The 15,424-nt window shown below is 47.6% G+C and overlaps 1 long non-coding RNA gene across 1 annotated transcript; it reads left to right on the forward strand.

Moving 5' to 3' along the window:
* Positions 1 to 3,582: 3,582 nt before the first annotated feature.
* On the forward strand, positions 3,583 to 6,030 carry LOC123622359. Its single transcript, XR_006729482.1, has 2 exons — positions 3,583 to 3,984; positions 4,071 to 6,030. It is a non-coding gene; the product is annotated as an uncharacterized LOC123622359 (long non-coding RNA).
* Positions 6,031 to 15,424: the final 9,394 nt, after the last annotated feature.

Here is a 15,424-nt window from a genome sequence, read left to right on the forward strand (position 1 = left end):
TTATTTTGCAATTTTCACATTTAAGTATTTACTACATATGAAGCTTACTTTTGGTGTGATATTGGTGTTTAATTTTAATAAATTTCAAAATTGTTAACCAATTTTTTTCAATACCATTTATTGGATAATCTGGCATTTCCCCTGTGATTTAAAATCACTACCTTTGTTTGACACTAAATCCCACTGTGGGTCTGTGGTCTGTGTCGGGGCTCTCTCTGGTCCACTGATCTATTTGTCTGCTCCCGGGCTTGATAATATGCTTTGCTAACTGGAAAGACAAATTCCACCCTCTTTGTTGTTTTTGCAAAATTGCCTTGATCATTCTTGCATGTTTGTCCCACTATGTAAATTTTAGAATCAGCCTGTCAAGTTTCAGAAGAATTTTTGCTGGGATTGTAATTGGGATTACATTGAGTTTATGGATAAATTTAAGGAAAAGTGACATCTTTATCATATAGCATCTTCTACTAATGCATATTGCTCTACTCTCAGTTCAGCTCATATTTTATGTCCTTCAAGAAAGTTTTACAGTTTTCTCTGGTTAAAGTCTTGCCTATTCTTGATAAATTTATTCCTAGGGATATTACAGATTTTGCTATCACCTGCGAACAGGTTCCCCTCTGCTCTTAAACATTTGGCCCTTGTTTTTCCGTATTCCACGGCAGCCTGTTTACTAATCACTGTGCTCGATTCAGAGACACACACAAAGTAAACCTGCTTCCTCCCTGGGCACAAACACATGAGCACAGGCAAACACACGGAGCTGGCATAATTGGCTGAAAACAAATTAGAATCTTTTCAAATTATTCTTTAATTATACAAGTAAAGCATGAATACGTTTTCCTTTTTAAAAAACAGAGCAATATGAAGATAGATACAGTCCCCTTTGGCTGCCCTACGAAGACCTCATTTCCTCCGCGGTTTTGTGTGTCTCTGTCCATAGTAACGCATAGTATTGATGTAGGTATTGTAAATGAATCACTCACTCCACATTATAGGGATTTTCATGTAAGTTTTTTTTTCACTGAGTCTTACATTTTTACAATATACTCGTGTGGACATATATATCTCTTTCCTTTAATGGCTGCATTGCATTCATTTCTGTGGACGGACCATACTTTCATCTTCCCCGCAGACATTCAACTGCTTTCTTAGGTCGTGAGCAGCATTGCCGAAACAGCCTCCTCTCTGCACTGTTTCCCTCGGGTAGTGACCGAGAAGCGGAATGTTGGGTGTCAAGGTTTCCACATTTTTCAGTTTTAACAAATGTTACCCAAGTGTACTCCATGATTTCTGTACCATTTAAACTTCCAGCCAGAGGTACGAGAGGACTCTAATCCCCACGCTGTAAGCAGTTGTTTTAAATATTTGCCAATCTCATGGGTGAAAAATTAAATCCTTTTTTGAATTTATATTTTCCTATTTGCTAGTGAGATTTTCATATGTGTACTGGGCATTTATATTTTGTCTGTTCTGAATTGCCTGTTTATTTTCGCTCATTTTAAATATTAGGTTGTCTTTATCTCATTGATTTTTGGAATTTTCTAATCTAATCTGGATATTAAACTCTTGTGAATATGTGACAAATATTTTCTTTCAGCTCGTCTGTTGCCTTTCACTCTTTGTAGAATTTTTTTTTAGAAAGTTATTAATTTTGGCATAATCAAATTTATCAGTCTTGTTCTTTTCTGTGTAGATATTATGTTTAGTTCTTCCCTATTGCTAAGATTTAAATATTCTTTCTTATTTTCTAATAATTTTACAATTTTATTTTTATTTGGTTAAGTCATCCAGAATTTTTTTTTTTTTTTTTTTTTTATTTGAGACAGAGTCTCACTGTGTTGCCCAGGCTAGAGTGCCATAGCGTCAGCCTAGCTCACAGAATATATTTTGATGATTCACTAGCGATGCGATCTAACCTTTCTCCAAGTGGGTAGCCAATTATCACAACACAATGGACGGACTCGTCCTCCTTTCTCCACTAATCTGAAGTAAAACTCCCCCATACAGTGAGTCACCATGTCTAGGTGGGTCGGAGGCCCCTGTTTTTTTCCACCAATCTGTTTGTTCCTGTCAATACCAGACTATTTTGTTTGCTATCCCACCTTTTGATATTTGTTAAGTAAAATGCCACATTCCATTGTGCTTTCCCCTCAGCTATCTTAACGAACTAGTAGTGCACATTAACTCCCCCACATGAATTTTAAAACCTGCTGTCAAGTTTTGTGAATTTGAAGACTAATTTGGAGGAAATTGACATCCATGCAATACGGAGCCTTTCAATCCGTGAATACAGGAGATGGCTACATTCATTGCGGCCGTCTTGTGTGTCCTTTGCTCACGCACTATTATTTTCTTCATAAAGAACTTGCCTGTTCCCTAATGGGGCTATTCCTATAGCTTTTATTCTTGTTGTGAATGAGCTCTCTCCACATTCCCTTTTCTATTTGCTTTTGCTTGCTACATTTCTTTTTCATCCACTCACTAATCGAGGCACTTCATTCACAGACACACATAAAGTAAATGTTCTTCCTCCCTGGGCACAAACACGCGAGCACAGCCAAACACACAGCGCCAGCATAATTGGCTGAAAATGAATAGGAATTTTTTAAAATTAAAGTTTAATGACACAAGCGAAACATGAATACATTCTCCTTTTTAAAAAATGGAACATTGCAGATGAAGCTGAAGTCCCTTTTGACCACCTGCTGCCACCCCTTTCCCTTCCTCCTCCCCAGAGGTAACCACTGTAATAGGTTCAATGTGTACTTTTTGAGACTGTCTTTAAAACTTATAAATACATAGATGAGGTACCCACAGGAAATACATGGCGTGGTTGTCTCAAATAATGAGAATTTTGTCGTTTCCAGTTTTCATTGACATTCAATTTTTGTATTGACCTGAATTTTATCATAGTTACAGAATAGAATGTCAACATCACCATCCATCACAGTGTGAAAGTAAAGACACAGGAGTTGGGAAGTAGCAGTGGAGGGAGTAGGGTAGGAAGGCTGACAGGGACAGTAGCAGGAGGCAAGAGCTTCTGTGGACACCTGGTGAGACAAGGAATGAAGAGGGCAAGTAGATTTCTTAAAAAGATAACCAATAGAGGTACGTAAAAACTGTGCTGGGAGAAACAGGATGGCGGGGAGTCGTTTCCAAGTGACTCAAAGCCTAATCTGTCACTTGGGACATCAGTGGATCTTGTAAACTAGAAATATTGTGCAGCAGACACTCTTTAAAGAACTCCCACCACCCAACTTTGACTTGGGACTTGCAAGAGGATATCTTCAGCAGGCTTCAGGGAACCACATTCCTTCCTAATGAAAGAGATGCACCTGGACAGGTTTCTTGGCTGCCATTTTTCTTTCTGCCTAGGTGCTAGTTAGTGAAGACATGATGCTTGGAGCTGTGACAGCCATCTTGTGACCAGGAGGGGACGGCCAGGAGACCCATGGCTCTCTGCTCACTCAGAGCCCAGATACCTAGAACCACTGACCTCTGAACTTTTCGTTATTTGAAATAAATGATCTTGTTGTTTAGCCACTCTTAGGTGTTCTATTACATTCTAGTGAAAGCATCCTTCCTAAAACAACCTAAGAGCTCTAAGCTGGGGAGGCAACGGCAAGGAGCAGTGATCACACACTCTGGGGGGAGAGTTTGGGAAGACGGGTGTGATCACATTCTCATTTAGTCAAGTTTCTTTTCTTTGCCAGTGAAAGAAGCTCAACTCAAAACCAGCTCAGGCAGAAAGGAACTTAATTAGCTTCCATAATCAAACCACAGGCCAGGCTAGGATCAGGTGGCCCTCCAGGTCCCCAGGAGCCAGGGACTCAACCATCAAACTGTCCCTGTCCCCTCTCCGTGTCAGCACATTTCTCTGCCTGCCAGCCCCCCTCTCTCAGGCCCGTGTCGCCCACACTCCGGCACTCCTGGCTGCCAGTGTTTCGCATCGCTCATGTTCATGACCACAGAGAGACTGAGGTGGGAGTGCTGGAGCTTGGTTAAGAGGCCACACTCAAGTCAGCGCTGCTTGTTACTCACTGTTTTGTCTAATTCTCTGTCCTCAGTGTCCTCGTCTGTGAAATGGGGACAATAACAGCACCAGCCTCAGAGTGTTGTGGGGGTCAAAAGCGATGACACCTGTAAAATGCTTAGCCCAGACCCCGACACATAGTAAGTGCTCCATAAATGTCAGCTATGAGCTTCCCCTGTTCCCAAGTCCAGAAATCGAGAGAAAGGCTCCCACTGCCCAGCCTGAGTCGAAGCTCACACCTGGACAATCACTGATGGCCAGTAAGGTGGGTTATGTAATAAGAAGGTGAATCCCTTTCAAAGAAAATAGGCTGGAGTGCAGAATGCTTGCCAGGAGGGCTGACACTGTTCTAACTGAAGAAAACAATTGAGAATGTGTCCTGCCATCCCAACAGCCTGGATGTGGGGACAATCCCTAAGAGACAGCGCGGTTGTCCAGGTGAGGAGTGATGCAGGCTGAGGTAAATGACAGTGCGCAGGGAGAGGAAGTTGATCCAGGAGAAGTTTCGGAGGTAAAAATAGGGGGTCCAGCGCCAACCTCACAGGAGAGATTAGAGAGAATGAAAGGTCAATAATGGCCCCAGATGCTGGCCAGAAACGGCTACAAACAGAGCCTCGCCGAAAGGTCACTTTTTTATTACTCAGCCCACCACCACCACCACCCCGTTCTGTTCGGTAGCACAAACTTAATCTTTGTCAGTTCAAGGTAAACACAGTCACAGCTGAACTTTTCCTAAGTCTCTCTTAAATCGATTCTTGGTCCACTTCCAGCACCTCTGTGTCCCACTGCTCCTTCCCTTCTCCCTGCGGGTGGTCCATGTTCTGGGAGCTCCTGTTTTGCCCTGGCACCAGGGCCGGGGTTGTGCATCTGATCCGGGGTTGCCAGCATCTGTCCCCTGCCATCCACTGAACCAAGGCATCCCTGTTGAGTGCCTGACCACAAGGCATTTCCAAGTCCATCGGCTCCATTCCCCCACTTCTCTACACGCTCACCGTCGCCACCATGTTATGAGGGCACACAGGACCCTGGAGGACACCCTCAGGCCATCGTCAGGCACCTTCTCCCACCAGGGCTCCTCCACCTCTCCAGCCCGTGCCAGGAGGTCTTGGTCTCCCAGGAGGAGCCAGGCAACAGTCCCCTCTGCTCTAGGACACCTCACATTTCCTTTGGGAGATCTAATATCTACTGTTAGTTACATCTCCATGTGATTCCCTTCCTCCCATTAGCTGGTCAGACTTATTTCCTTTTAGGCAGAAAGACAGCTTCTGTGTTCTTCCCTGTTTACTGTTCATGGCATCAGTTTCAAGCTCTGAGTCCCTCCGGTTCTTTTCTTTTTACAAAAGCCCAGCTACCGCGACCCAACACCCTGTCTCTGCTGCAGGTTTCAAGAGACTATTTGAAACTACTGGCTGTCTTCTCACTGCCTTCAAGCCATAACCCCCAAAGCCTCCCATACAGCTCTGACTGGATCAGGAGAGAGTGACCACAGGAGCTGGTCTCCAAAGAGGGCCACCACCAATTTCTGCTCTCCCTGTACAGACATACTGCTTGCCACATAAGGAGGAGGAGAGTAATTCCCCTCCCTGTGAACCTAGGCTGGCCTTCGTGACTTTGGTGGCCTATAGAATGTAGCAGAAGGGACATTCTGGGAGTTGTGAGACTAGATCATAAGAAGCTTGCAGCTTCTGCCCTGGCCTCTTGAGATCCTTGGCCTTGGAACACTTCCTCTTGTGACCCAGCTGCCATGCTGTGAGGAGTCCAGCCCGTGCGGTGATCCCCAGGTGGGCTTCCTGGTGCATAGCCTCGGCGAGCCCCAACTGACTGTCAGCAGTGAAGGAGCCTTCTGGGACACGAAGGCCAGCTGAGCCTTCAGATGACCCAACCCCCTGCTGCCGTCTAACTGCAGCTGCATGAGAGACTTTAAGCAAGAACCACCCAGTTGAGTTCTGTCAACCCATCAGAACCATGAGAAATAAAATTCTGTTTTTAAACCATTGAAGTCTGGGGTAGTTCGTTATGCACCAAAACAGTGACAGGCAAGGAAAGGGAGGAAGCACATCAAATATTATATCAAATCCTATCCTACTACACAGCATTTAAGTAGACCATCCCAATCCAGTATTGTAAGTGCAGGAGTGGAACATAGACATACACAGAACTTTCCAGAAGAGGTAACCATTGGTCTGACTTCTTAAAGATGAGCAGGAATGAGCAAGGTAGAAGGGACTGGAAGAACATTGCAAGCAAAGGGAACAGCACAAGCAAGGCCCAGCAATGAAGCAGCAAGAGTGAGCTTGAGGGCGTTTGATCTTCCTGGATTATGAGAGAAGGGGAGGGACTGAAGAAGTGGACAGAGACCAGGCCCGGCAGGGACTTGGATGCCACCCATGTCAAGGAGTCTGGACATGACCCTGCAGTCAGTGGCACCATGCAAAGGTTTTACACCAGAGTGGGGTGTTCTGATCTGTGGTTTGGGAAGATCACTGTGGTGGTCAGTGTGAAGACTGTATTTGGAAGGTGACTGTCCCTAAATCGCTAGGGAGACCAATTTAGAAATTAAGGTTGGAAATGCATGATGACTGTTGGCTGTTAGGGTGGGAGACAGGGCAGAACCAAAGGCAGTTCCCATGTGTCTTGGGCACCTCAGCAGATGGCGGAAAGGTGCTTGGGATGGGGACATGGCTTGGTAGCCAGTTTGAGGGAGGCAACAATGGCTCGGTCTCCGGGAAATAGTGCAGAGGGGCCGGGGCACAGCCACGAGGAGCCCAGCAGGCAGCTGGACCCCAGAGTCTGGGACTCAGGAGGAGATTCGACTGGAGGGACCAACGTGGGGACAGAGGTGGAGGGGCGAGAGCACCAGGCGGAGAGTGGAGAGAGAGAATGGGAGAGGGCCCAGGGCAGAATCATGAGTCACAGAGACATTTGAGGGGCCCACTGAGGTGTGGGAGGGCGACAGAGAAGAGAGAAAATTAAGGACCTGAGAGATGCAACGAACTAGGAGAGGGGTTGCCATGGCAACCAAGGTAGGGAGGAGTTTCAAGGAGAAAGTAATCAACACAGTTCATTGCCCCAAATCTCTGAAAAATAAGAAGCTAACAAAGTCCTTTGAATCTAGCAATCAAGGGGCTATTATGAACCTTGTCAGAAACTGTTTTGTGGGTGACGGGGTGACAGCTAGCTCACCAGGGGTTGCGGAATGAATAGGTGTCGGAGCTGCAGACCCCTCCTTAGAGAAGGCTGGATGATTAGGGGAGGAGTTGGGTGGTAACAAGAAAAATGTGGATGATCAAGGGAGGGCTGTTGAAAACAGGAGAGACCCCAGAATTTTCTGGTCTCGAAAGAAGGCACCAGCAGAGAGGGCGAGTATGATAAGGAAAAAGATTTGTAAGTGAGCTGGGATCCATCCTGCGAGCGGGTGTGACTGGAGAGGCCTCAAGGGAGGAGTGCAAGGAAGAGACTCTCTTGCGGTGCCCTTTCCCACACTGAGAAAGTTGGAATCAAGGTCAACTACACTATCAAATTGTGCAGGTTGGTTAAGACGCATAAGAAAGGAAAAACTCACATTGAACTGAGTAGCTAGGAGGTCTTTGGCGACTGCGCCCAAGTGGCTAAGTTGTACACCACCCAGCCTTGCCCTCGGGCTTCTACAGTCCCTGACTCTGGATAGTTTCACCTTAGGTTTTTTGACTTTATGGTGGGTTTACTGGGGTGTTGAATACATTTTAGACTTACGATATTTTCAACTTACGGAGGTTGTGTGTGGATACAGCCCCACGGTAAGTTGAGGAACATCTGTAATTGAGTTTGGCCAGTGGGGGAACCAGGGGAAGACTGGAGGGAGGGAGGGGAGTGAGCTTCACCTGGCTGCCTTCCCAGGGCTGTGGGTTGGCAGTGGCTGCATTCCTTTACTTATGGCCACAGTTGGGGTCACTTTACATATGGCCACAGGTGGGGCCTCTTCCTGAAAGCTGCAGCCTTCTGGCCAGTTTCTGAAAGCCCACACCCTCCCCTCGCCTCTTCATGCCTGGAAATGTGATGGTTGCCAGCTGTTGCTCAGCCCCGGCACCCAGCTGTACTCTGTGACGAGTCCTTTCACTAAACCCGTCTCAGCTAAACCCTCTGGAGTGCAACATCTCCCCCCCGCCCCCGTCCCAGGGCCGTACCTGAATCAGTGAACTGGTTCGTCTTGGCTCTGTGGCAGAGCACACGGTGGTGGGCGAACGCAGATGTGGTCTCGGCCCGCGTGGAGCTGCCAGTCCAGCGAGGGAGCCAGATGTTAAGTCAATAAAGAAATCCAGGCCGGGCGCGGTGGCTCATGCTTGTAATCTCCAGCATTTTGGGAGGCTGTGGCGGGAGGATTGCTTGAGATCAAGAGTTAGAGACCAGCCTGAGCAAGACCCTGGCTCTACAAAAAATTAAAAAATTAGCCAGGAAGGTGGCTCAAATGTCATCAGGTTCTGTCCATTTTTCAGGGCTCCTGTCACCGTGGTCATAAGATGGCTGCAATCTCTCCAGGTATTGTATCCACCATACCAACGTCCAGAGACGAATGAAAGAAAATGGTTCTTCGTTATACTTCTTTGTAAGGACTAAGAAGTCTTTCCCAGAAGACCTCTCACCCCATTTTTTATTGGTCTGATTTGCATCAAACACCCACGCAGGAACCAATCACTAGCAAGGGAAGTGGCCTGCCCAGCATGGCTGGCATAGATCAATCATGAGCCACCACCTGGAAGGGACCAGGCCCACCTCCGTTGACAAACATGGAGAGTGGCTTAGTAAGAACCAAGCAGAAATGACCATTGGGTAGAAACCATGCCGGAGGCGGGACATGGTGTTCAACGAGGCTGGAGAAATCAGAGTTTGATCTTTGTCTAAGAGCCATTGAATAGTTTCAAGTAAGAGGTGGACTTTAAAAGATGTGTATTTCAAAAAGGCTACTCTGGCTGCTCTGTGGGAGTTGGATTATTGGGGAGAAAGTTAGCAGGTAATGCAGTGGACCGAATGACAGAGGATGGCTTGGACTGAGCCACTGGTGACGATGACAGAGGTGGTTGGGGGTAAGATCGGCTGGCCTCACGATGAGATGTGGCAAGTGAAGGAGGAGGAGCTGCCCAGTGTCTCTTGCCATAGTGGTGATGTCATTCCCAAAAGTAGCAAACAACAATCAAGGACAAAGTGGGGGAATAAAGATTCAGAATTTGAATTAAAGGGGATAATTAAGTGAAAAAAGAAAAACAGACCAGGGATTTCACTTGGGTGATGTTGTTGAGATGTCTGCGATGGTTGCCGTCGGTTTCTGGAGCTCAGAGGAGAGCTCTGGGATGGAACTGGAAGAGTGGACGCTAGAGAGGAAGATGGGTGTGTCGGGCTGGAGCTCAAAGGAGGACTGGGCTGGACCTTCAGTTTGGGAGTCGGCCTCCAGGAGGAGGGAGCGCTCCAGGGGTGCACGAGACTGAAGGGAAGGTGCACAATGGGAGAGAAGCTGGGAGCCCAAGCTCAGGGCAGCACGGACACTGGACAGGGGAAGGGGAACCTGAGAAAGAGGAGAAGACAGGAAAAGAGGGGGTCCTAGAAGCCCAGAGAGGAGAGAGTTTCCAGAGCCCAGAGTGGCCCCTGGTAGCCACATGCACAGAGACAGGGGAGGCAAGGGCATCCCCAGGACCTGGCCTCTGGGGACATTGGCCACAGCAACTCTGGGAGAAGGGGCAGAAGCCCTGCTGGGTGGGGGACAATATCCAGTCTGGCCGAGAAGGCAGGAGGGAGGGGGAGCTGGAGGAGGCCACAGGGCCAGGAAGCCGCTGGGCTGGGCCTTCCCCAGGGCCCTGCAGGGAGGAGGGGGAGCTGACTTGGGGGAGCAGGGACAGGCAATGAAAGGGGCCCTGGAGCAGCAGGATTAAGTGTTGAGGTGAAGGGATTAGTTGTGTTGGTGGGAAGGGACAGGAGTAAATCATACATTTTACCAGGTAACCTGATCTCCATGTTCTCCAGGAGGCCTTTCCTCTGCCCTCTGGGTACCAGCTTCACTCTGATTAGCAGTGGTTTCATCCTGCCTTGTGGCTGGGGCCATGTCTTACTCATTTTGTACCTTTCGGCACCTAGCAACAGGCAGCCGGCTAGGTAGGGGTAGAATAATTATTTTCTGCTTGAAATTCAGTCTGAAATGGAGGTTCAGAAATTTTTCTTTTTACCAAAAAGACATTGTGGCAGCTGTGAGGGAGTGACATTACAGGGAAGGAGGTGTTGGGCTAGGTGGGGGTGGCAGGGCTGGGGGATGGAAATGTCACCAGGTTAATCTCATAGCTGGGCACCAGGAGATGTGCTTGGCATGGGGTAGAGGCGAGGGCCAGGATGACGTGTCCTATGCAGCCCCTGGTCACAGTTGACACTGCACTACCCACTTCCTGGCCTCCCCCAACCTGTTCACTGCTGCCGTTCTTCCCAACAACCTCTACTGCCCAATCCAGCAAATGCTGCTCGGCCCTTAATTCACTTGGCCTCAGCCTTATGGTGGCCTCTGACACAGCTGATCACTCCCTCCCAGAGCCGATCACTCTCCTTGGAGTCCATGACACCACCATCATGACACCATCATTGCCCAGGTAACCTCCCCCTCGATGACTGCTCCTCCTCCATCTAAAGGCTCGCATCTGAGAGCTTGCCATTTTCTCTGTATTCTCACGCTGAGTGATCACTAAGGACTCCAATTTCATGCCCTCAGCCCTGCCCTCTCGAGCCTCACATAGCCAACTATTCCGTGACAGCTCCACCTGCCACAATCAGAATGCTAACTTCTTCTCCCCAAAAATATCTCCCCACACCCCGGCTTGTCTTCTCCATCTCTGCAAATGGCCGAGCCTTCCACCCGGTTTCCCAACCAGATCCTTCAGAGGCACCCTGGGCTCTTCCCTGGCCCGCACCCCTCCCACCCAATCTCAGCAAATCCTGGCAGTTCTATCTCCAGAATCATCCCCAGGCTGGCCTCTCCTCCACCCGTGCCACCTCCTGGTCCCAGCCGCCTCCCGTCCCCTACCTCCTCACTGCGATGGCCTCACCACCTTCTTTTCTCCTTCTCACCCAACCAAGTGCCATGCAGAAGCAAAACCAGACTTCTTCAGATGCAAACAGGATTGTGTCATTTTCCTTCTCATCAGCAGCCTTCCTTGACTTCCATGGGCCTCAGAACAAAACCTGGTCTCTTTCTCCAGGCCGGCAAGGCTCCCCTGCCCTGCCTTGTCCATCCCTTCAACTCCCTTGGGTGCTCCAAGTCACTGTCCTCCAGCCACAACCAAATCCTTCCTTCCTGGAGTGCCCCAAGCTCTTTGCTCTTTGCTCTCCTAGAGCTTTGCCTGTGTTGCTCTTCACGCCTGGAGAGGGCTTTCCTCCCACCCTTGTCTCAGCCTTTTGGGCTCAGCTCCAACGTCCCCTCAGAGAGGCCTTCCCCAGCCACCTGTCTCAGGCAGGGTTCCTGGCGCATGTTCTCCCTCAACGTTCCATGCTCTTCCTCCTTTGGCAATGGCCTCTTTCCTCTGTGCTGGAGGACATTCCCCTGACAGAATGCAAGCTCCCCACAGGCCATGTCTTCACAGACCATTTCTGTCCTGCCCACTCTTGTATCCCTGGCATCCAGCACACGTTTGTTGAGTGAAGAATAAACCTGTATGGACATCCTCTACCTCATGTGGTCTTCACAACCCCATTTTACCAAAAAGGAAGCTGAGATGTCCAGAGACCAGGCAGTGTGGGGAGGGCTCAACACAGCCCGTGGCTGGCAGGAGGGGGGCTCAAGCCCACGTCTCCTGACCCTGCCTCCTGATTTCAGGGCTGTGCCCACCACTGGCCCGCTCCTATGGAGCGCAATGAAACAATGTGCTCCAGGGAGAAGAAACAGCTAGAAAAACATGTATAGGTGGAAAAAGTAGGGCTGTGGAAACTCAAGGTAAGATAGCAAAATGGAAATTGGATATGGGAGTCGGGCACGTGGGCAACTGATCTGATATGAGATCGAGATTTCAAGGGTTCTAACCCTAACAGATAGTGCGGCATAATATAAAAGAAAATAACAATTTTTTCCAAAAAAATAAAAAAGAAAGAAAGAAAGATAAAGACATCCCAGTGGAACAGAATGGAAAGCCTAGTGCAGATCTTAAGACCATCTCACACGGTGACTCATGAGAGCACAGGCACCACATATTAATGGGGAATGGAAGGATTTGTCACTTCGTGGGCCTGGAACATTATTTTATCCACTTGGGAAACAAAAAACAATTTTTATCTCCCTTTATAACAGCCACCAAAATCAAGGTAAAGTAATTTAAATGCAAAAAAAAGCACAGTAATAACTAGAAAAAATTGGAAATGATTCATTATCCAAACTGTGGGTGAGGGCGGCCGTTGTAGCATTCACCGCAATAGAGAGAACTGTAGTGGAAAATGCAAATATAATTGACTATAGGAAATATAAAGCTTCTGTGTGTTGAAAATTCTCATAAATAAAACATTCACAGAGGCAATAAGAATCTTCATAATGAAATGTTGGGGCAATAAAAGGCTGTAAGAGTCCATTTATGAAAGATGAAGTTGAAAAGGCAAATTCAGTTGAAAATGTTGAACTTACTCATAATAAAATGAATGTAAATTAGAATGCAGGGATACCACTTTTGGCTCATCGAATGAGTGCTTTACAAAACAAGAGCTCGCAGTTCTGGTTCAGCCCCGGTGGCATGGGACCTCTCATGCACAGCTGGCAGGACTGTAAAGTGGCAAAACCTTTCTGCAAGGCAATTTGCTTAAAATGTGTGAAGAGCCTCGACAGGTTCATACTGTTTGACTCAGTAAATTCCACTTGCAGGAAGCTCATCCCAGGAAAATGATCAAAAGCAATGGCTAAAAATTTGTGCAGAAAGATGTGCATTGTGGCTTTAGTTATAAGAGCAAAAAAGAAAAAAAGGAAAAGAAAAAAAAGGCAGCTATCAAAGTGTTCAGCTCCAGGGGAATGGTTAACCAAATTATGTTCCGTTCATTAAGTGGATTATTAGGCAACCATTAAACATAATAATTACAAAGAATGTTGACTAACACAGGAAAATGTTCAGCATATAATCAGTGTAAAAGGATGGTGCAAAATTATATGTAATAAAAGCATTTATTATAAACAAATGCATTTAAAAAAGCCTGAGAAGAGACGTGATTGTCAGATGCATTTTCACAGAACTCAACGGTGGATGCTGGGATTCTCGTCAAGATTTTTTAGTTCTTCATGCGTTATTACTCTCCCAATTTTCTGCCTATGTTTGGGTATCACTGCTTTTATAATAACATATTTCCCAAATACAGAAGAGAAGGAGTACAATACAATGAATACAATATACTCACCATCCAAGATCATGTATTATTTTTATAATAGAAAAACCAAACAGAAAAAAAAAATAAGAGCCTGGACTTAAGGAAATGGTACTTGCATCAGACAAGTTTTGAGGTGGGAGAGGAGGGAAGCCCAGGAAAGAAAATAGAATATTCCAGCATGAGGGAGGCTGTCTGGGTGGTGGGCTCTTTTCGAAGAACCTCAGAGCTAAGTATTGGGGAGCTTCAGGCTCCTGGCAACCGATGCCCATTATTAGAAATGCCCTTCCTAATATATGGCAGGTTCCCTCCAGACACAGGTCAGATCCTGAGCTCCTTGGTTCTGTAGGTCAGTGTGTCTATCCGTGTGCCATTGCCACGCTGTTTAATTACATTATTGCTTTGCCATATGCTACCTAGTAGGGCAAATCCGGTCCTTTTCCTCCTACTATGTTCCCACAACTTGTTTTTCTTTCTCAAAATCATCTTGGCTATTCTTGCCCATCCTCCACTATATGATTTTTAGAATCAGCTTATTAAATTCCATTAAAAAATCCTGGTGGGATTTTGATTAGGAAGGCATTCAATTTGTACATTAATTTAGAGAGAACTGACATCTTTACAATATCGAATCTTCAGGACCCTAACATTTCAAGGGTGGTTGAGTCAGAGGCTCTGATTAATGAGACCGGGAAGGGAAAGTCGTCATAGAGACAAGTTAAAAACAAGGAGAGGGTGTTGTCATGGAAACCAAGAGAGCCCAGCGTTTCAAGAAGGCGAGAGTGATCAACAATATCAAGCCCTGCAGAGAATTCCAATAAGGCAGGATGGAAAAACACCCACTGAAGTCGGTAATTAGGAGGCTATCAGAGCCCTCAGCAAGAGCAGTTTCGGGGGTGTGATGGAGCGGAACCCAGACTGCAGTGCCTGCGGATGATAGATAGTCACTCGGTGACGATGGCCTTTTTTCAGAAGTTTAGATAATTAAAAAAGTTTGGAGAAGGATTGTCTGGGAGCTAGAAAGCGAGGTGTGGAATCAAGAGCAAGTTTTCAACCCAATGCAACAAATATTTTTTGAGCACCTCCTGCGTGTGCTTGCTAGCTGTTGTGGGGGGGAGCGGGGGCTGTGGGAACCAGATAGACACAGTACTGCCCATACAGAGCTTGTAGTGCAAACAGGGATGCAGCTGTGGATAGATGGATAATTATGAACACTGATGGTCGTGAAGGATGGGTGGGTGGTGCTGAGAACAGTGAGGGGACCCCCCAAAAGGCATCTGAAAAATGAGCGGGTATCGACCAGGCTAGGAGGAATCAGAAAGAGCCTTCTAGGTGGAGGGACCAGCACGGGGCCGGCAGTGTGAGGGAAAGGGCACGTTCTGGGGAAGGGAAGAAGGCCAATGAGGCCGGAGCCCAGGGGATGAGTGGGGGGCAGGGTGAGAAACCCAGCTGGAGGGGTCAGCCAACCGGCAAGGACTGGGGCTTTTTCCCAAGAAGAATGGGGAGTCTTTGGAGGCATTTAAACAAGGTGGTGACTTGTCCCAATTTGCATGTAAAAAGTATTGCTCTGGTTTCTAGTGAGGAAAGGATGGCCTGTTGGCAGGGAGACCTGCAAGAAGGCAACTTTCTTCTGTCATCCAGCCTGGGTTGGTGGCAGCTTGGACTGGGACTGGTGGTGGAGCTGGGAGGTTGCAGGAGCCATTGGGAGGTCGAGTCTCCAAAGCTTGAGGCTGGACTGTGGATGGGGGTGGTGAGTGCAAGTGAGCGCTGGAGGGAGACCCCAGGCATCTACTGGGTCTGCTGGCCGGGAGTGTCTCTCCATGAGAAGTGGCGAAGGGACAGCTTTTGGATAAGAAGAGCTGCCTGTTGAGTGTGTTGAGTATTAGCTGCCTTCGGGACTTCTGGGTTCTGGATCCCAGAGGAGAGCTCAGGCTGGAGATGGAAGCCAGGGGGGTTCAGTCCCAGGTGGGGGTGCGGGGGTGCTGAAGCAGCTCAGGGCTGAGTGATACTAAGGAACAGAGAAATGAGCAGAGGACAGAGGCTGAG

Source organism: Lemur catta, chromosome 17, assembly GCF_020740605.2.
Source record: "Lemur catta isolate mLemCat1 chromosome 17, mLemCat1.pri, whole genome shotgun sequence".
NCBI lineage: Eukaryota > Metazoa > Chordata > Mammalia > Primates > Lemuridae > Lemur > Lemur catta.